This window comes from Rhinoraja longicauda, chromosome 11, assembly GCF_053455715.1.
Source record: "Rhinoraja longicauda isolate Sanriku21f chromosome 11, sRhiLon1.1, whole genome shotgun sequence".
NCBI classification, from domain to species: domain Eukaryota; kingdom Metazoa; phylum Chordata; class Chondrichthyes; order Rajiformes; family Arhynchobatidae; genus Rhinoraja; species Rhinoraja longicauda.
The window spans coordinates 39,728,134-39,750,533 of NC_135963.1; positions in this window are offsets into that span (position 1 = coordinate 39,728,134).

A 22,400-nucleotide genomic window follows, 5' to 3' on the forward strand; every position below is an offset into this window, starting at 1 on the left:
CCCCCCCCTCCTCCTCCCTCCTCCTCCCTCCTCCTCCCTCCTCCTCCCTCCTCCTCCCTCCTCCTCCCTCCTCCTCCCTCCTCCTCCTCCTCCTCCTCCTCTCCTCCTCCTCCTCCCCCACCCCCCACCTCCTCCTCCCCCCACCACCCCCACCTCCTCCTCCCCCCACCCCCCACCTCCTCCTCCCCCCACCTCCTCCTCCCCCCACCTCCTCCTCCCCCCACCCCCCTCCTCTTCCTCCCCCCACCCCCCTCCTCTTCCTCCCCCACCCCCCTCTCCTCCTCCTCCCACCACCCCCCTCCTCCTCCTCCCCCCACCCCCTCCTCCTCCTCCTCCCCCCACCCCCTCCTCCTCCCCCACCCTCCTCCTCCCTCCTCCTCCTCCCTCCCCCCCACCCCCTCCTCCTCCCCACCCCCTCCTCCTCCCCCACCCCCTCCTCCTCCTCCCCCCACCCCCCTCCTCCTCCCCCACCCCCCTCCTCCTCCCCCCATCCCCCTCCCCCCTCCTCCCCCACCACCCCTCCCCCCTCCTCCCCCCACCCCCCTCCTCCTCCTCCCCCACCCCCTCCTCCTCCTCCCTCCTCCTCCCACCCTCCTCCTCCTCCTCCCCCCACCCCCCTCCTCCTCCCCCTCCCCCCCACCCCCCTCCTCCTCCCTCCCCCTCCCCCCACCCCCCTCCTCCTCCCCCTCCCCCCACCCCCCTCCTCTCCCCCCACCCCCCTCCTCCTCCCCCCACCCCCCTTCCCCCACCCCCTTCCCCCCCACCCCCCTCCCCCCCCACCCCCTCCTCCTCCCCCCCCACCCCCCTCCTCCCCCCCCACCCCCCTCCTCCCCCCCCACCCCCCTCCTCCCCCCCCACCCCCCTCCTCCCCCCCCCCCACCCCCCTCCTCCCCCCCCCCCCCTCCCCCCTCCTCCCCCCCCCCCACCCCCCTCCTCCCCCCCCCCACACCCCCCTCCTCCCCCCACCCCCCTCCTCCTCCCCCCACCCCCCCTCCTCCCCCCACCCCCCTCCTCCCCCCACCCCCCTCCTCCTCCTCCCCCCACCCCCCTCCTCCTCCTCCCCCCACCCCCCTCCTACTCCTCCTCCTCCTCCTTCTGCCTCCTCCTCCTGCCTCCTCCTCCCCCCACCCCCCTCCTCCTCCTCCTCCTCCCCCCACCCCCTCCTCCTCCTCCCCCCACCCCCTCCTCCTCCTCCCCCCACCCCCTCCTCCTCCTCCCCCCACCCCCTCCTCCTCCTCCCCCCACCCCCTCCTCCTCCTCCCCCTCCTCCCCCACCCCCTCCTCCCCCCACCCCCTCCTCCTCCTCCCCCTCCTCCCCCACCCCCTCCTCCCCCCCCCCTCTCCTCCCCCCCCCCTCCTCCCCACCCCCCTCCTCCTCCACCCCCTCCTCCCCCCCCCTCCTCCTCCTCCTCCCCCCCCACCCCCTCCTCCTCCTCCTCCTCCTCCCCCCCTCCTCCTCCTCCTCCCCCCACCTCCCCCCCTCCTCCTCCTCCTCCCCCCCCTCCCCCCCTCCTCCTCCTCCTCCTCCTCCTCCCCCCACCCCCCTCCTCCTCCTCCCCCACCCCCCTCCTCCTCCTCCTCCCCCCACCCCCCTCCTCCTCCTCCTCCCCCCACCCCCTCCTCCTCCTCCTCCTCCCCCCCCACCCCCCTCCTCCTCCTCCTCCCCCCCCACCCCCCTCCCCCCTCCTCCTCCTCCCCCCCCACCCCCCTCCTCCTCCTCCTCCCCCCCCACCCCAACCCCCTCCTCCACCCACCCCCCCACCCTACCCCCCCACCCTACCCCCTACCCCCCCTCCTCCTTCTCCCCCCTACCCCCCCCACCACCTCCCCCCTACCCCCCCACCACCTCCCTCCTCCCCCCCACCCCCCTCCTCCTCCCCCCCCCACCACCCCCCTCCTCCTCCCTCCTCCCCCCTCCTCCTCCTCCCCCCACCCCCTCCTCCTCCCTCCTCCTCCTCCTCCTCCTCCTCCTCCTCCTCCTCCTCCTACACGGACTCTCTGCTCATCGCCTCTTCAAACACACTAGGACTGTTTAGCTTCCCTCCGCTCTCTCGTTCTTTTCCCCCTTCGGTGCGGAGGTATTTCTTCAATTTTTCCGCAAGTTTGTCGATTATTTCAGAATGAGACAACTGTGTTGAACGAAGACAGTTCAGTTGCTTGTTCACCAGCAGAGTACAAAAGTTTGTTCCAACTTAGTGGAGATTTAAAATGGTGCACTGTTAAAGACGGGGGAATATATGTAAGTTGAAGTCACTGGTGTCACTACGTATACCGGCAGGTATACTGCAAGCATACTGAATAGTGGCGGCGTGCTGATGTACCTGACGTTGTGCCATTAAACCTGTTGCTGGAGTGAATGACACATCGGCACCTTAGCCCTGCGCCTGGCGGTCAGTCCCTCATTCGCACGCGTCAGCGAGGTGACAGGCGATCTGCACCTAGTTTGCATTTAATCTTTGGTACCCCTGATGCATCAAAATTCTGCTTCGCTCCAATTACCCTCAGTACCTTCAGTACCTCCAATTACCCTCAGTACCTTCCCCGTTTGGGGGCGAGGGAACAGGATTACACATTTCAAGAATACACATGTACAGTGCATTCAGAAAGTATTCAGACCCCTTCACTTTTTCCACATTTTGCTACGTTACAGCCTTATTTTAAAATGGATTTAATTATTTTATTTTTATAATCAATCTACACACAATGCCCCATAATAAAAAAGCGAAAACAGGTGTTTTGAAATTTTTGTAAAGTAATTAAAAAGAAATAACTGGAATATCACATTTACATAAGTAGTCAGACCCTTTGCTATGACACTCAAAATTGAGCTTAGGTTCATCCTGTTCCCATTGATTATCCTTGAGATGTTTCTACAACTTGATTGCAGTCCACCAGTGGTAAATTAAATTGATTGGACATGATTTGGAAAGGCACACACCTGTCTATATAAGGTCGCACAGTTGACAGTGCATGTCAGCAAAAACCAAGCCATGAAGACGAAGGAATTGTCCGTAGATCTCCGAGACAGGATTGTGTCGATTCACAGATCTGGGGAAGGGTATAAAATAATTTCTGCAGCATTGCAGGTCCCGAAGAGCACAGTGGTCTCCGTCATTCTAAAATGGAAGAACTTTGTAACCACCAGGACTCTTCATAGAGCTGGCTGCCTGGCCAAACTGAGCAATCGAGGGAGAAGGGCCTTGGTCAGGGAGGTGACCAAGAACCCTATGGTCACTCTGACAGAGCTCCAGAGTTCCTCTGTGAAGATGGGAGAACCGTCCAGAAGGACGACTATATCTGAAGCACTCCACCAATCAGGCCTTTATGGTAGAGTGCCCAGACAGAAGCCACTCCTCAGTAAAAGGCACATAACAGCCCGCTTGGAGTTTGCCAAAAGGCACCTAACGGACTCTCAGACCATGAGAAACAAGATTCTCTGGTCTGATGAAACCAAGATTGAACTCTTTGGCCTGAATGCCAAACGGCACTGCTCATCACCTGGCCAATGCCATACCTACGGTGAAGCATGGTGGTGGCAGCATCATGCTGTGGGGATGTTTTTCAGCTGCAGGAACTGGGAGACGAGTCAGGATCGAGGGAAAGATGAACGGAGCAAAGTACAAAGAGATCCTTAATGAAAACCTGCTCCAGATCATTCTGGACCTCAGACTGGGGCGCAGGTTTGACCTCCCCCCTTTACTTTCCATTCCTATAGGCAGTTTCCCTCACATTTTCGGTCTTTTCTCAGCCCCTACCAGTCCGTATCCCTCCCTCGCTCTCCTCTTCTGGCCCATGCTCCCAAAATCTTGCAACTCCCTCTCACCCATCCCAAAAGCTCGTTCTTTTCTCACCAATCCCCCAGCCTTCCCTCCTCCCTTCCCAGGCCCTGCCTCCTCCTCCACTCCTCTACCACCTCCTCTACCCACACCTTGCCGCTCAGCATCCACTGCTCCAGCACTCCCTACCCCTACTCCGTCCCTCTCACCCCTATACCTCCAGTCCCGCCCCTATTCACTCCTCCGGCCCTACCTTTCCCACATTCCTCCGCCCCTCCCTGTCTCTACTTCTCTGGCACCCTCAGCTCCCTCTCCTCCGGCCCTCCTCGCAATCCGTCATTCTCCCCACGGTGGCGCTGTGGTAGAGTTGCTGCCTTACAGCGTTTGCAGCACCGGAGACCCGGGTACGATCCCCATCACGGGTGCTGTCTGTACGGAGTTTGTACGTTCTCCCCGTGACCGCGTGGGTTTTCTCCAAGATCGGTTTCCTCCCACACTCCAAAGATGAACAGGTTTGTAGGTTAATTGGCTTTGTGTATGTAAAATTGCCCCTTGAGTGTGCGGGGATCGTTGGTTGGTACGGACTGAAGGGCCTGTTTTTGCGCTGTATCTCTAAACTAAACCCTTCAATCACACACTCTCTGAGAGTCCCATATTAGGCCCGCGGGTCGCTGTAGGCCCTGACATTGTAGGCCCGGATAGTGTAGGCTAACGGAGCTCATTAACGTTAACAGAGTTCGGGGAGCGGGGCCGAGTGTGTTCGGGGAGCGGGGCCGAGTGTGTTTGGGGAGTGGGGCCGAGTGTTTTCTGGGAGCAGAGCAGAGTGTGTTCGCCAAACAGAGGTTACAACCGCCTCCCAGCCCGGGCGGCCATCATTGGTGGAGAGGGAGCACGTGGCCGCGGGCAGCGACGTCACCTTGTCCCGTATTTAAGGCCCCTGTATAACATATGTTCCTAGCTTAATCCGGCCCTGATCCAATGGTTTGGAAACTCGATGATGTGAATGTGCGCCCAGGCTCCAGAATGCAAATGAAGTGTGCGCGCCTCTGAGACATGGGCCGGGAGAGGGGTCGGGTCCAAAGACAGTATGTGTGAATGGAACCAGCCTTGGGGTCCCTGAAGCCAGTGGTGAGGGATGTGGTATGGGAGCTGGTATCCCGTGCGTTGAGAATTCCAGCTTCATTTAAGCTCCCAAGTGCACTAGAAAATATACTATACTATGTAGCTTTAAAAAAAAGTATTTGGGGCTATTTATAATAGTAATGTCTAATGGTCTGAAAAAACCTAGTTGACACTACCAGTCTTATGGATGCACGATTATCAGTTTTTATTGCATTTCCTTGTATTAAGATTAAAACATATAATTGTGAAATACTCAAAAGGTCCAGCAACATCTCTGTGAAGAGAAACGGATTTGATATTTCACATCATACATCAGAATCGGGAAGGATAAAGTAAGTCACCTATCCGTCCTTGAATAATGTGTTTGGGTCTTTTTGCAGCAGGCACAATTTATCCAGGATTTCACCTTGAGAGTGGCAGTTTTGTCAACACAAGAATCCCTCAATATTCCACTGGAATAACAACAAGACATGAAGTGGAGATGTTGGTGGGTGTGTGGAGTAGGAAGGACTTTGCATCTCAGATGTCAAAACATCCAATTCAGCGGTTTTGAAGTGTCAGCACCCAGAACGTTAACTGGCATGTTACCACAGCAAATATATCTGAAGAGGAAACCACGATGGCTGACAGTAAAGACAGGGTTAGGTTTGACAACAGTGTAAAAGGGTAAACGAGGACAATGGGACCATTTTTATATCTGGTCAGTCTGAAGGAGTGTCCCGCCCCCAAATGTTGTCTGTCCATTCCCCCACAGATACTGCCTGACCAGCTGAGTTCCTCCAGTATTTTATTTGTTTTTGCTCAAGATTCCAGCATCTCTTGTCAATTATTTCTATTGACTTTGATGCTGGATGAGATGTTAAGTACCCAGCTGGATTGCTACCATCTACTTTACACTTTGCAAGTCCATGTGACAGAAACCAAGGTAAGAAGTGACACTGCAACAAGTGCACATTTGTAAACTGATCAGTATCACTGCAGTGCAAAGAAGAGGACTGACCTGAAATTTCATCCATTCATGTTCTGCCTGACCCACGGAGTTGCACCAGCACTTTGAGTCTTTTTTTGTAAACCAGCATCTGCAGTTCCTTGTCTCTCGAGTACCTTTCCCTCAGCAAGTTCATCAAGTGAATTTTACTTTGGGAGGACGCTTCAGCCACTGAATTACAGCAATAGTCAATCAACAATTGTAATCGGATGAACAGAACAATTCAGGTTATCTCCAGCCTCTCAATTTTCACTTTCTTTCTCCTAAAGGTAGAGAAATGCAAGCATTTGCACTGACCATTAAATTAGTGGATTTTGAATGGATTTTATTTATTGAACTTTTTTTTGTTTGGTTATTACATTGTCTATTGAGCAATGTGTTTACAAACTTGTAGTGCTGCTGCTGTTGCAGCAAGTAAGAATTTAATTGTTTCTTTCCGGGACAAATGACAATAAAACACTCTTGAATCATTTGACTGGATCTTCAAATAGTTTGCATGATCGCAAGCATTAGCTTGTGGCTTTTCTGTCAGGTCCACACACAGCCTTGCACCTAGACCGCACCAACATCAGTATCAACATTGTCATTGTAACCACTTGGTAACAGACTCCAGTAAAAACAATTCATTTAAAAATATATCAGCTTGCCAAGATCTATCTTGCTTTGCCTCTTTTACCACATGCGCACATATACAGATGAACTCTTTGAGCTTCCTGTAGAATGGAGGAAGCAGTGCGTGTTGAGGTTTGAAACCTAATTACAGTGGTGTGGTGGTTATGTTACTAGACGACTAAGGGGAGAGAAAGAACGAGATCTTGACTAATAATCATGAATTCATATCCCGCCGTGCTAGTTTCATAAGACTTCAAATGGTTTGCTGATGTCCTTAAGGGAAATTAACCTGCCACCATTCACTAGTTGGGCCTACACGTGTCTCTGGTGTCACTCTACAGTGGCTAACTCTTCAGTGATTTCTGAAAAGGCCCTACAGATCCCTCAAGTTCAAATGAAGGATGGCAACAAATTTATCAGGAAAACTAGGAATGGGTGACAATGTCAGCATTGCGGTTGATTGATTGAAAGATACAACATGGAAACAATCCCTTTGGCCCACCAAGTCTACACCAACCATCGATCACCTGATCACACTGGTTCTATACTATCCCACTTTCGCATCCACTCCCTACACACTCAGGGCAATTTACAGTGGCCAGTTAATCTACAAACCCACACATACTTGAGGAAACCAGAGGAAATTTGGAAGAAACCCACACTAGAAAGAAAAGTCTAACTCAATAGGAACTCATCAATATTCCACTTAGATTGCTCATACTGCAATAATTCAAAGCTGTGAACGAAGTAAACTTCATTGTAGTTTCACACACAGCCACTAAGGGGTGCATCATGTCTCTTTTTCCAAAATCCACTTTACTTCTGTCTTTATGGCACAACACTTCAGATAGCCAAGCCGGAGAGCGAAGCTCCCAACATTTCGCATTCAAAGGGGCCAGCAGTGTGCGGAAATGCAGGCCTCTTTAGCACAATTGGCTTTGGGTTCATTCTTAATCTGTACTGAGTTAGCTGAACTAACAGAGTGTGATAATTGACCTCAACAGCTGAAGGTAATCGATGAAAACTGCACTCTTTGTTGTTAACCAGGACTTTTTCTGCAATGTGCATAGGAGCACATTTTTAAAAGCTCATTCATGTAAAGTAGGACTTTTCAGCCATGATCATCCAATCTCAAATTACCTTTGAGAAGATAGTGGGAAGTGTAAAAAAAAATCAAAAAGAATGTTTAATTGTCATATGTACTGACAACGAAACAATGAAACTTGTAACAGCATAACATGGCTGTAAATGCAATACATTTAGAAATATACAATAAACTAAAATAATATTAAATTAATAAGCACAATACAAATGCGAAAAATATCCAAAGTTCTTCGAGCGACCAAGACAGTCCATAGAAGTTCATAGTTGAAGTTAGTGTTGTGAAGTGTTCAAGGACCTGGTGGTTGTTGGCAAGAAGCTGTTCTTGAGCTGGTGGTCACAACTTTTTGATACCTCTACCTTCTTCGCAATGGGAGGAGTGAAATGAGAGCATGGCCAGGGTGGTGTACTCCTCTGATGATATTGGCTGTCTTTTTGAGGCAAGGCCGCCAGCATAATCAAGGACCATTCTCACCTTGGCCACTCCTCATCTCCCCTCTCCCATCAGGCAAAAGGCATAGAAGTTTGAAAATATATACCTCTTGATTCTGGGATAGCTTCTTCCCAACTGTTATCAGGTAACTGAATGGTTCGCGCATCAGCCAGAGAGCGATACTGATCTCCCATCTACCTCATTGAAGGCCTTTGAACTATCTTTAATCGGATTTAATCAGACTTTATCTTGCACTAAATGTTGTACTCTTTATCCTTTACCTGTGCACTGTGAATGGCTTGATTGTATTCAAGTGCAGTCTTTTCTTTGACGGGATAACACAAAAACTAAAGCTTTTCACTGGACCTTGATACACGTAACAATAATAAACTAAACAAAACCTCCTGCAGATCCCTTTGATGGTGGGGAGGTCAGTACCTCTCTTGAACTACTTCAGTGCTTTTATGGTGCTGGTAAATATAAAGCTCCAGGATTGTGACGATGATACATTTCAAAATCACAATGATGTGAAACATAGAGATATCATGATCCTTCTTAGTGTTAGAGGTAACAAACTTGAGAGGAGTTACTGAAGAAACTTTGATGTGGCGCTACATTGCTTCTGGTAGATTGTAAATATAAAATGTCTGTGCAGTCGGGAGGGATTGGATAAGGTAGTGAATGGGTACTGATCAAATGATTCATTAATTCCCCATCAAATGATTGTTTAAACTGGTGGATTGGTGCCAAATGATTGTTTAAAGTGGGTGCCAATCAAGGAAAATGTTTTGTTCTGGATAATTGCATGATCTTGATCCAAAATGGCAAGTTACAACTTTTGGCACCACAGATGCTGCTTGACTGGCTGAGTTCTTCCAGCAATCTATTATATTTTCCATGTTCCAGCACATGCAGTCTTTTGTTTTAACATACAGTCATTGAATATCTATCTATATACTAAAACTCTCGTTTGTTCGCTTGTTCCTGATCTACAGCCAAAACGGTACATGATAGCGCAACAATTTTAGGCCCATCTTACTCACCGTCACCCGTGGTCCTACGGAAGAAGTTTCATTGAAATCGGTGTTATATTCTTAAAGTTATTCACATTTTAAAGTTTTTAAAAACGCGCATGAGCAGTTGGGGCTCCGTTGATCTGGTACTTACATAAGATGGCCGCTGCATCCGCGTGTGCCCAGAAAAAACGCATCCATGCCTGCGCAGTTGGGGCCCGTTGAGCAGAGGGGGTGGGGAGAGGAGAGTGGAGGAGGAGAGGGTGCTGCACCAATGCAGGTGGTTTGGGCCCAACTGGTCCACTTGGCCTAGTATTATATATCTATATACCAAAACTCTTGTTTGTTTGTTTGTGATTGAACTACAGCCAAAACGGTACACGATAGCGTGACAATTGTAGGCCTACCTTACTCACCGTCGTCGCTTTAATGCCAATGCAAGTAGTTTCATTGAAATCGGTGTTATATATTTAAATGTATTAACATTTTAAAGTTTAAATCTATCTCCTAGGGAGGGAGAAGGGAGGGAGGGAGGGAGGGAGGGATGGGAGGAGGAGGGAGGATAACAGGGGTTGGGGGGAGGGGAAGGGGGAGGGAGGGGGGGGGGATGGGGAGGAGGGAGGGGTGGGGAGGGGTGGTGGGGAGGGTGCTGCACCAATGCAGGAGAGGTTTGGGCCCAACGGGTCCACTTGGTCCAGTATATTACTAAAACTCTCATCTTGTGTATTTGTTTGGCTATTTGTTTGTACGTACCCGAAATACAACCAAAACGGTACACGATAGCGCAACAATTTTAGGCCCACCTTACACAAATTCAAATGATTTTTATATTTTAATTTCACTTTTTAAACTTTAAAGATCACTTTTTAAACTTTAATAAATCCCTTTACCACTTGCCCTGCCTGTCAGCCGCGCCTGCACAATAATACCTTCATGTTCGACATCACTTCGTCCCGCTCAAAGCAATGCTGTTGCCGTCGATCTGCCGCTGCAGGAGAGGTTTGCACCGAATGGGTCCACGGGTTGCTCTGGACGGCGCGATGACCGCACGGGGCCGGGGTGAGTGGCTCCCTCTCCCCTTTCCTCTCTCCCCTCGCCCGCCCCCGGCCCCGGAGGACACTCCCCGGCCGGCAACGGGCCCAAGGATCATCAATTGGGGGATGGTTGCCGGGCCCGCAGGAGAGGTTTGGACGGAGGGTTGCCGGGCCTGCAGGAAAGGTTTGGACCCAAAGGGTCCACGCCCGTCTAGTAAGAAATAAAAGCAAGGATAGCCCATTTACTCTCACCTGCGGCTTTCACCAGTCAATGGGACCATGGCTAATCTTTTACTGTGCCACTTCTCTGCACTAACTCCATATTCCTTAATTCCATTAAAATCCTAACATCTATCCATCACTGTTTTAAAATATGCACACTGACTGAGCCCTCGTGGTTCTCTTGGCAAAGAAGGGCAAAGATTCACAACCCTTTAGGTGGAGAAGTTTCAACTCATCTCAGTCCCAATTCTTTTTTATGTTTCAATGCAACCACTCTTCATTTTTGTAAACACAGTAATACATAATATTAAGTTTAATCTTTTCTCATAGGAAAATCCCCTCAACCTCAGGAATTAATCTGGTTAACATTTGTAGCATTCCCCATTGGAACTAAGTATATCCTTCCTCGGGAAGGGTGAACAGATCTGTACATGGTGTTCCTGATGTGGTCTCACCAGGGCTGTATATAATTACATAGAACATAGTAAGGTACAGGAACTGGCCTTACGCCTTTCAATATCTTTGCTGACCATGATGCCAATTTAAACTGCACTTATTGTACTTTAAATTATAATAAAAAATCTTCACTCCAGGATTCACTTCATCTTGTAACAAAGTCCAACATATTTTTTGCCTTCTAAATCTCTTGCCAAAATTATCTGTTAATTTTTAGTGATTTGTGTAAAAGATCACCAGACCCTCCAAACATCTATTCATTTAGGTTCCCTGTAGAAGTGTCCTAACCCAAAATTCCAGCTGACCATTTCCTTCCATGGATGCTGCCTGAGCCACTGTGTTCCTCCAGCAGACTGCTCTTTGCTCCAGAATCCACCATCTGCAGTCTCTTGCTTCTCCTTTTAGTTCTCTCACCATTCAACATATTCCACTGTTTTGTTTTCCACCAGAGTGACTGTCCCTGCTCATCTTCACGTTATATCCTACCTGCTATGACCTTGTCCATTCACCTATATTCAATGAAGCTTCTCACCACACCATATTACAACCTGCACTGTTACCATCCGGCTTTGTTTCACCAGAAAACTTGGATATATTACACTTGATCATCTCACCTTAATCAATGATAGGTATTGTGGATGTTGGGGCCCTTACACTCATCCCTCTGGCATCCCAATTGTCTCAACCTACCAAGCTGTAAACAAGAAACTCATGGAACATTGAAAAGTACAGAAAGTGCTGCAGTAAATCAGCGGGTCAGACAGCATCACTAGAGAATGTGGATAGGTGACGCTTTCTTCAACCTGAGTGATGCCTGATCTGCTGAGTTACATGAGCACTTTGTGTCCTTTTGTGTAAACCAGCATCTGCAGTTCCTTGCTTCTACATGGAAAGGTATACTGCAGGAACAGACCCTTTGGTCCACAATGTCAATGCCAGGATAAGCTAACCTCATCTGTCTACACATGATCCACACCCTTCCATTCTCAGCATATTCCTACTCTGTTTCCATTCCCCAATGCTCAATGCATACCAATATATTATTCATAATCTGGCGTATACTAATTTTCCTAAACACCTTATCAAAGAACTTCTGAAAATCCAAATGCAGCACACTCACACAATCCCTTTTATCTATGCCACTGGTTATAACCAGAGATAAACGAACAGATTTGTACATTCAGATTTCCCATTCATAAATCTGCATTGACTGTGTCCAGTTTTATGCGTCAGATTTTATCTTCATTCTCTAGGTTCTCTGTCATCACTTACTTAGTAATAGATTCTACTTACTTGGCTAGTATTGTTGTCAGATTAACTGGTCATTAGTTCCCAGTTTATTCCTCTCGTGCCTTTTGTAATTAAGGCAGTTCGTTATGTTACCATGATACATTTCATGTAAAAGCATGGAAAATTTGTGTCACTCCCTGAGGTGTGCAAGTGTAAAGTAAGCCAAGTGTCGAATAAAGATAATGAGGCAAAGTGTCCCAGTGTAAATACGACACATGAGTGTGGCCTGATAGGTCATGCCAAACAGGAAGTTAAATTTGACAGTGACAGTGGAGAAGGTTCACGCCCGCTGGTTATTCCATGCAAACACTCGAAGATTTAACCTGCTTTGTCATGAATGGGGAGAGGCCTGTGGCTATTCTGGATCACCACTCCCCCCACAATCACAAATGTGTGGATGGTTTATTTAAGTGTAGTATAGTTTAGAGATATAGTGTGGAACGACGCCCTAAGGCTCATTGATTCCACATCAACGAGTGATCCCCGTACACAAGCACTATCCTATAGACTAGGGACAATTTTCAATTTTTACCAAGCCAAATTAACCAACAGACTCGCATGTCTTTGGAGTGTGGGAGGAAACCGGAGCACCTGGGGAAAACCCACAAAGTCACAGGCCATTAGTGGAGGGAGGGGGGGGGGGGGGGGGGGGGGTACCTGTCCCATCCCGTCCCGTCTTGGTGCGGGGGTTCAGTATGGTAGGTAGACGGCGGTGCCTCTCCCACTGATGGCCCTCGGATCGATGCTGCTGGACTCTTCCCCACCCCCGCCTTCCAGCCCAGACAGCCGCCGATGCCGCTGGACTCTAGTTGGCATGGGGAAGGCGCTGAGCCGGCTGGGAAGAGGAGGGGGGACGGGGGAGCCGAGGGCAGGCCCAGCACCAGGCCCAGGCCTCCACCTCCACCAACGGCCGGCCTCACCGCCGCTGCTGCTGCTGTCTTTCCCCTTGGCCCACCTCAGGCCCAGGCCCATGCTTCGGCTGCTTCCTCCGGCACCAGGCCTGGCTCTCCCGCCGCTACGGAGCCGGTACTCCCGCCCGCAAGAGACAGGCAGCCGAGCCCTGCTCCTACCTGAGATCCACGGGCCCCAACTGCGCATGCACGGATGCGTTTGTTCTGCGCACGCCCGGATGTGGCGGCCATCTTACGTAAGTACCAGATCAACGGGGCCCCAACTGCGCATGCGCAGTTTTTTAAACTTTAAAATGGGAATAAGTTTTAAAATATAACACCAATTTCAATGAAATGTCTTCTATAGGACCAAGGGACGACGGTGAGTAAGCTGGGCCTAAAATTTTCGTGTTATTGTGTACCGTTTTGGCTATAGTTCAGGAACAAGCAAACAAACGAGTGTTTTAGTATATAGATGGGCCAGATGCAATCAAAATGGGACTCGCCCAATAAGCCAACTTGGTTGGCATGGACAACGTGTAATGATGGGCCTGTTTCCGTACACAACTCTCTGAGATAAAACATTTTGTCACCCAGAAGGCAGTGTGTCTTGGAAATGTGTAGGCAGGAACCGCAGATACTGGTTTAAACCAAAGACAGACACAAAAAGCTGGAGTAACTCAGTGGGTTAGGCAGCATCTCTGGAGAAAAGGAATAGGTGACGTTTCAGGTCGAGACCCTACTTCACTATTCCCAACTTAAGAGGGCTATGGAGCATCAATCTTTGAATATATTTAAGATAGGTTGATGGATTTTTAGATAATAAAGGAATCAAGGGACACAAGGGTTAATGCAGGACATTGGCACTGAGCCATGGCAAGTGACCCACAGCTCCAGTTTTTCTTATGTTTGCAAATATTTCCAAAATTGTTGCGAAGTTAAGGAGTTCTATGCAATTGTAATACGACATCTCAGCTCTTCAATCAGTAAAAATCTTTTAAATTACCTTTACAAGTTACTCATATCCTCTCACAAAGACGGAGATGGAAGACCGTGGCACTGGTATAAATACACATATGGGTTTAATTTCCTCCATGTGGTATTTTAATGCAGCAGCGTAAGGCTTTGCTAACGATGTTTTAACACAAATTATTTTAAGGCTCAGCTCCCAATTAGGTTAGACTTATATTGCTGCGCTGTTGTGCTTGAATTTGCCAAACAGTTTTTAACAGGTCAGCTCCTGTAAGTTGTTCCTCAGATCCAACCTTTAAACTAGTTTAGTTTAGTTTAGAGATACAGCGTGGAAACAGGTCGACCAGTGATCACCCCATACACTAGCACAATCCTACACACTAGGAACGGTTTACAAATTTCACCAAAGCCAACATTTTGGGAATGTGGGAGGAAACCGGAGAACCGATAGAAAACCCATGTGGTCACAGGGAGAACGTACAAACTCCTTACAGACAGCATCCATTGTCAGGATTGAACTCGGGTCTCTGGCGCAGCGAGGCAGCAACTCGAGCGCTACACTGCCATGCTGTGCTTTGGAGTTTCTAAAGTCTCTAACCCTGAATGTGTCATAGAAGGAAAAGAAAAGTTCAGCTCATCCGATCTCTCAGTGAACCGAATGTTGGGTCACATGTCTTGGCTATGCCACCTTTCTCTTTATCTGCAACACTTAATCAATAGTTTATTTCCAAGTTTTCCTTTGCAGCTACTTCAATAATCATATCAAACTTGACACTTTCATTGACCTTCTTGAGGACAGAAACAATCAGGACATTAGAGGCTGGGGAAGGTGGGTGTAAGTTGAACTCCTTCTGAATTGTCTTTATACTCTGAAATTGCATTCCCTTTAAATATCTGCAGAGATCTGCGACAGGCAGCTTTATGCCAAATCCTCCTTTTCCTGTGGTGGAATTCCAGCGATCCATGTCTGGAAAGCAAACGCGCAGAACAATCATTTGGGTGTTTGAGGATTGAAATATCCGTTGAGACATCTGTTCCCAATACCCACCTAGCTGAATGGCACGCTGATTATAAAGGGAGCACAGTCTCAATGCCCAGAACGCTGCAATGACATGTGCGACAACAGACGCCACAGTCTGCAGTCAAAGTCTGAAGAAAGGGAGTTGCTGTCAGTGGGGATAAGACCTAATGTCATTGAAAGCAAGATTGGAGGGTGACAGTGAATCATTGAACACCCTCTACACTAAAAGCTTGCAAGCTCTTTGTATCAGTTGCTTGCCAGAGTTACTTCTGAAAAACATTAAATTTGCCTCTTTATGAAATTCCTCTCTGTTCCTCCCACAAAGCCAAAACACAATGCACACTGGAACTAAAGAAAACAGAAGGGCGGCAGAGTGCCACATCTAGTGGAGCTGCTGCCTCACTGCTGCGGTGCCCTGGGTCTAATCCTGAGGTGTTGCACATTCACCCTGTGACCGTGCTGGTTTCTCTGGGGGCTCCAGCTTCCCCCAATATCCAGAAAACATGTGGGTTGGAAGGTTAATCGGCCACTGTAAATTGTGTAGGTGAGAGATAGAATCTGCGAGCAGTTGATTGGAACAGAGGAAGAATAAAAGAGGTTAGAGTAGCATTACTGTGAAAATGCTTGCTTATTGATTGTCAGGGACTCAGTGGCCTATTTCTGTGGTTGTATCTCTGAAAACTCCAGGAAACTAAAGCAATGTTTCCAAACTGCAAGCCATCTTTCCCTTTCAATTCTCCCCTGCTAAGGAAATTTGGCATGTCTCCAGAGACTCTTACCAATTTGTGCAGAGGCACCACAGAAAGCATCCTATCCTAATGCATTGCAGCTTAGTATGGCAACTGGTCTGCCCACGACTGCAAGAAATTGCAGAGTTGTGAATGCAGCCCAGTCTATCACACAAGCAGTTCCAACCACACTTCACGCTGCCTCGGAAAAGTAGACAATATCATCAAAGACACTGACACCCCGGTCATTCCCCCTTCCCTGTTCTCCCGTTGGGCAGAACTTATAAAGGCTTGACAGCATATACCACCAGATTCAAGAATAGCTGCTTCTCCTCTGCTCTCAGAACTTGAACAGACTTCTTGTTTGCTAGGGTCGAACTCCTGATTTTCTTATTGACCTTGTTGCAGTCCTTGCACTTTTTTTTAATCTGCACTTTCTCTGTGGCTGCAACATATTCTGCACCTGCTTATTTTCTCTTTTGCACTATCATGTGTACCTATATGATATGATTTGCTTGGATAGCGAGAAAAACAAAGGTTTTCATTGTATCTTGGCAGGCGTGACAATAATTAACCAATGTCAGAGAGTTGTGAATCTGTGGAATTCTCTGCCTCAGAAGGCAGTGGAGGCCAATTCTCTGACTGCATTTAAGAGAGAGCTAGATAGAGCTCTTAAGGATAGCGGAGCCAGAGGGTATGGGGAGAAGGCAGGAACGGGGTACTGATTGAGAATGATCAGCCATGATCACATTGAATGGCGGTGCTGGCTCGAAAGGCCGAATGGCCTACTCCTGCACCTATTGTCTATTGTCTATTGTCAATGAACTCTTTTTGGGATAGACAAAAAATGCTGGAGTAACTCAGCGGATCAGGCAGCATCTCTGGAGAGAAATGAACGGGTGACATTTCGGGTCGAGACCCTTCTCCAGACTGATGTCAGGAGAGGGGGCGGGACAAAGCCCCCTCCCCTGACATCAGTCTGAAGAAGGGCCTAGACCCAAAACATCACCCATTCCTTCTCTCCTGAGATGCTGCCTGACCCGCTGAGTTACTCCAGCATTTTTTGTCTACCTTCGATTTATACCAACATCTGCAGTTTTTTTTCCTACATAACTCTTTTCTGGACTTAAGTTCCAATTCTCTCACACCTTATTGTAGACAGTGCAATTGCAAGTATGCTGCGAGTCAACTTTCTCTAGTTAAAACAGTATGAAATAAACTGGAGCTTCATTGCTTTTAAACCAATAAAACTGAAGCAAAACATGTCAAAGCTGAATGGCTCACTGCAGTGCCATCTGCTCCGAAAAATATCTTTGTCCAATATCGTGAGAGTTTGCTGCCTTAGTTGTGGTGTGATTGAGTTGTTGGACAGACAATGTATTTCCTATTGTGCTTCCCAACTCATTTCCTTCAACCAATTGGTCAACAATAATGGAATGAGCAGTGATGTAGTACTGCAGGTGATGAAGTCCAGAGTGTAGGCTGGGTGGTGCCGAGTCCAGGCTAGCTTAGTTGGGCCAGCTGGCCTAGTTACCTCTACCTTCGGATATCTCAGAGCACCATCTCTACTGAAAGGACTGGCCAAACACTGGGGCTGACCAGTTGTGGGTGGAACTTGTTGAAAGATCGGAGGAGGCTTCCAAAAGTAGATGTCATGATGTCATGAATGTGGAGAGGATGGACCTAAAAGAGAAAGCATCTTCGTAAGTGCCTTTCATGGTTTTGGGAATAATAGACAATAGGTGCAGGAGGAGGCCATTCGGCCCTTCGAGCCAGCACCGCCATTCAATGTAATCATGGTAGATCATTCTCAATCAGTATCCCGTTCCTGCCTCCTCCCCATACCCCCTGACTCCGCTATCCTTAAGAGCTCTATCTAGCTCTCTTGAATGCATTCAGAGAATTGGCCTCCACTGCCTTCTGAGGCAGAGAATTCCACAGATTCACAACTCTCTAACTGAAAAAGTTCTTCCTCATCTCAGTTCTAAATGGCCTACCCCTTATTCTTAAACTGTGGCCCCTTGTTCTGGATTTCCCCAACATTGGGAACATGTTTCCTGCCTCTAACGTGTCCAACCCCTTAATAATCTTATACGTTTCGATAAGATCTCCTCTCATCCTTCTAAATAGGCGGGTCTGTTCTTCATCCCTGATGGCTGATTGCAAATTTGATGTTTGACACGTTTGCAGCCATCTTCATCTACAAGGTGATTCACTGTGACCTTCTCTTGAGCTTCCTTCCAATCTACTGCTGGAGATGACTGTGAACCACAAAGTCATCATTATATTTGGAAGGCCACTGGAAGAAAAGACAATATTATTTTCAAGGGGAACCTTTGTCCAGCACGGAAACGTTGAACCAAACAGCCTCCTGCTAAATAAAATATTTTGGCCCTACGGGCAGCATCGTACGGCCAATCATCACCAGCTCTTTCAATGATGACCTTCTCTCACTCACAAGGTCAGAGCTGGTGATATTCACTGTCGACTGCAAAATGCTCTGTTACACCCACACTCCTCCAACATCAAAGCAGCTTGACCTGAGCCAGACCTATGACTGGGCCGAAGATGGTCACAGAACATTCATACTTGAGTGGGACCAGACAAAGCCCATTTCCAATAGGAAAGAGTCCAACCACTGCCATTAACTGCCTTTGTTGTCAACAATCAACCATCAGCTTCCTGGTGTTTACCATTGAGGAAAAATAAGTATGGATCTGGACTCATTACAATTCGTCTATGCCACAATGACGAAGAGGTTACCAGGGAAATTTTTGAAGAGGTTACCAGGGAAATTGATAAGGGCAAGGCTGTGGATGTTGTCTATATGGACTTCAGTAAGGCATTTGACAAGGTTCCACATGGAAGGTTGATTAAGAAGGTTAAATCGTTGGGTATTAATAGTGAGGTTGCAAGATGGATTCAACAATGGCTGAATGGGAGATACCAGAGGGTAATGGTTGACAATTGTATGTCAGGTTGGAGGTCAGTGTCTAGTGGAGTACCCCAAGGATCTGTGTTGGGTCCACTGTTGTTTGTCATTTACATTAATGATCTGGATGATGGTGTGGCAAATTGGATTAGTAAATATGCAGATGATACTAAGATAGGTGGTGTAGTTAATAATGAAGTAGAGTTTCAAAGTCTACAGAGAGACTTGGGCCTTTTGGAAGGGTGGGCTGAAAGATGGCAGATGGAGTTTAATGCTGATAAGTGTGAGGTGCTGCATTTTGGTAGGACAAATCAAAATAGGACGTACAGGGTAAATGGTAGGGAATTGAGGAATGCAGTGGAACAGAGGGATCTGGGAATAACTGTGCATTGTTCCCTGAAGGTGGAATCTCATGTGGATAGGGTGGTGAAGAAGGCGTTTGGTATGCTTGCCTTTATAAATCAGAGCATCGAGTATAGAAGTTGGGATGTAATGTTAAAATTGTACAGGGCATTGGTGAGGCCGAATCTGGAGTATGGTGTGCAGTTCTGGTCGCCAAATTATAGGAAGGATGTCGACAAAATGGAGAGGGTACAGAGGAGATTTACTAGAATGTTGCTTGGGTTTCAGCACTTAAGCTACAGAGAGAGGTTGAGCAGGTTGGGTCTTTATTCTTTGGAGCGTAGAAGGTTGAGGGGGGACTTGATAGAGGTTTTTAAAATTTTGAGAGGGACGGACATAGTTGACGTGGGTAGGCTTTTCCCTTTGAGAGTGGGGAAGATTCCAACAAGGGGACATAGCTTCAGAATTGAGGGACAAAAGTTTAGGGGTAACATGAGGGGTAACTTCTTTACTCAGAGGGTGGTGGCTGTATGGAATGGGCTTCCGGTGGAAGTGGTGGAGGCAGGCTCGATTTTATTATTTAAGAGTAAATTGGATAGGTATATGGATAAGAGGGGATTGGAGGGTTATGGTCTGAGTGCAGGTAGATGAGACTAGGTCAGGGAAAGTGGTCGGCGTGGACTGGTAGGGCCGAACGGGCCTGTTTCCGTGCTGTAGTTGTTATATGGTTATATGGTAATGGATCAATAGACAATAGACAATAGGTGCAGGAGTAGGCCATTCGGCCCTGCGAGCCAGAACCGCCATTCAATGTGATCATGGCTGATCATTCTCAATCAGTACCCCGTTCCTGCTTTCTCCCCATACCCCCTGACTCCGCTATCATTAAGAGCTCTATCCAGCTCTCTCTTGAATGTATTCAGAGAATTGGCCTCCACTGCCCTCTGAGGCAGAGAATTCCACAGATTCGCAACTCTCTGACTAACAACGGATCCAATCTCACTGGCTCTCCACTCTACACTTGACCATTTGGACGATAAGAACTCATACTTCAGGCTGTTGTTCATCGAATGTAGCTCAGCGTTCAATACCATCAGCCCTTTTAAATATATCGTCAAACTAAGGGAACTGGGTCTCTGCTCCATATATAATTTGATCTTCGACTTCTTCATCAGCAGACATCCATCAGTATGAATTTGCAATAACACTTCCTCTTCGATGACCATCAGCATCGGGGCATATCAAGGCTGTGTGCTCAGTCCCCTGCTCTACTTTCTCTATACTCGTCACTGTATAGGCAGACACAGCTCTAACCCTAACGTTAAATTCGCTGATGATGCCACCGTTGTTGAAAAAATAACAGTTAATGATGAGAGTCAGAGTACAGGAGGGAAAGTGATGGTCTGATTGAATGGTATCAGAATAACAATCTACTCTCAACATAAGCTAGACCAAGGAGTGATTGTTGGCTTCAGGAAGAGAAAGCCAAGGATACATGAACCTGACTTTATCCAGGCCAGCTGCTCCTAGCCAGCATTACGGTGAGCCTCGGCCATGCCTCGACAGCTGGCCTGCTTGCCAGCCGGGGAACTGGGAACCCACCTGGAGTTGTCCAAGGCTCGTCCCCTGCACGATGCCATAGATCACGAACCGGTGAGGACTGTGACAGCGGCAGATGCTGGATAAAGGGCCACTTTCAAGATGGCGGTGGGCGGAGGAGAGGATCGGTGCCACCAGATCAACAGGCCTTTAAAGCCAAGATAAGACTTTGAAACTGGCGCCAGAAACGTGGTAACCCTATGTGTCCTGTCTCGGTGAAGTCTACTATTACACTACAATCGTTGCACTTCTCGACTTATCTATGATTGTGCTTATCTATGATTTTACTGGATTGTATGCAAAACAAAGATTTTCATTGTGCCTAGGTGCATCGGTACATTTGACAATAAAGTATCATCATCATCATCATCATCATCATCAATGGGATGATGGTGGAGGGAGTCAACAGCTTCAGGTTCCTGGGCATGCATATTTCTGAAAAGCTGTCCTGGGCCCAGCACATTGATGCAAACATTAAGAAATCCCATCAGCTCCTCAACTTCCCGAGGTTGAGTAGATTCAGCCTGAACCTGAACACTATAGTAGTTCTACCGGTAATGAGCACACTGACTGGTTGTGTCACGGCATGTTTCAGTCCAACAACGAAGGAGGCTACGGAAAGTGGTGGACACTGCCTGGTCCATCATGGGTATTGACCACCCACCATTGAGGGGATCTACAGGCAACTTGAAAGGGTGGCTCAAAAGACCTCCCAGGCCACACTCTCATCCGACCGCTACCATTGGGAAGCAGTTGCAGGAGCGTGAAAACCATGACCACCAGGTTGGGGAACAGCTTCTTCCCATCAGGCTCTTGAACCACACTGCACAACCGAACCACAACCCCACCTCAGCAACAATCTACCGTGGACTTTGTTAGGTTGCATCACGTATTTCGGTTTGCACTGTGGTGTCTGGTTACCTGGTATTCCTGATAATTTCTTCATTACTGTATTTTTTTTTTGTTGTGTTATTGTGTGAATGGGCCTGTCAAACTACAAAAAGTAAGAAATTCAGTGCTCCGTTTCCAGGACACATGACAATTTCTTGAACTCTTGAAATTTAACGAGATCAGCCCTTTAATTAAATAGCTCAATTTAGTTAATGAATATCATTTTAACTCTTTTCTCTGATTACTGCGGCACTGTGTCTATGTTGCAGTGACTGAATCAGCTTGATTCCCAAACCCATTGCCACCTCTCGACAAGGTGGAAGTCAGGAGCATGACGTGATAATTTCTACTTGGCTGTAAGAGTGCAGCTCTTTTAAAGCTCAAGAAACTCAGCACGACCCAGGGAGAGCGGTCCATTTGACTACATCCATCGCCCTAAAGGTTCACTCCCCTCGAACATCAGTGCACCGTGGCTGTACATATGCAAAATGTACCACAATAACACTCCGAGGTTTCTGCAATAGGACTTCCGAAATCTATCCAGCCGAGAAGCAGGTGCAAGTGAACACACAAACCAGCAAGTTCCCGCCAAGTCGCACGACATTTTAGTTCAATCAACCGCAGTAAGCAAAATTCTTGGAACTGCTGACCAAACCATGGGAGCACCTTCACCATACATGGCTAACAAGGTGAGTCACAATGACCTCCGCATGGATTAACAGAGAATATCAAGGGCACGCCAGTGGCATGAATGAAAACAGATTCAAGGAGCTGGACTGTTTATAATGTAATGGATGGAGGACAAAGTACAGACGATCCCTGGGTTATGAACTTCCAACCTCCGGAAACCCTGACATTTGAGGAAGAGCTCACAATATTACAAAATTCAAAGTATGTATGTTAATTCCTACAAAGTACAGAGCTAGTTTACTCTCTCTCTCTCTCTCTCTACTTTAAGTAATTGTTCTTTCTTGTCAG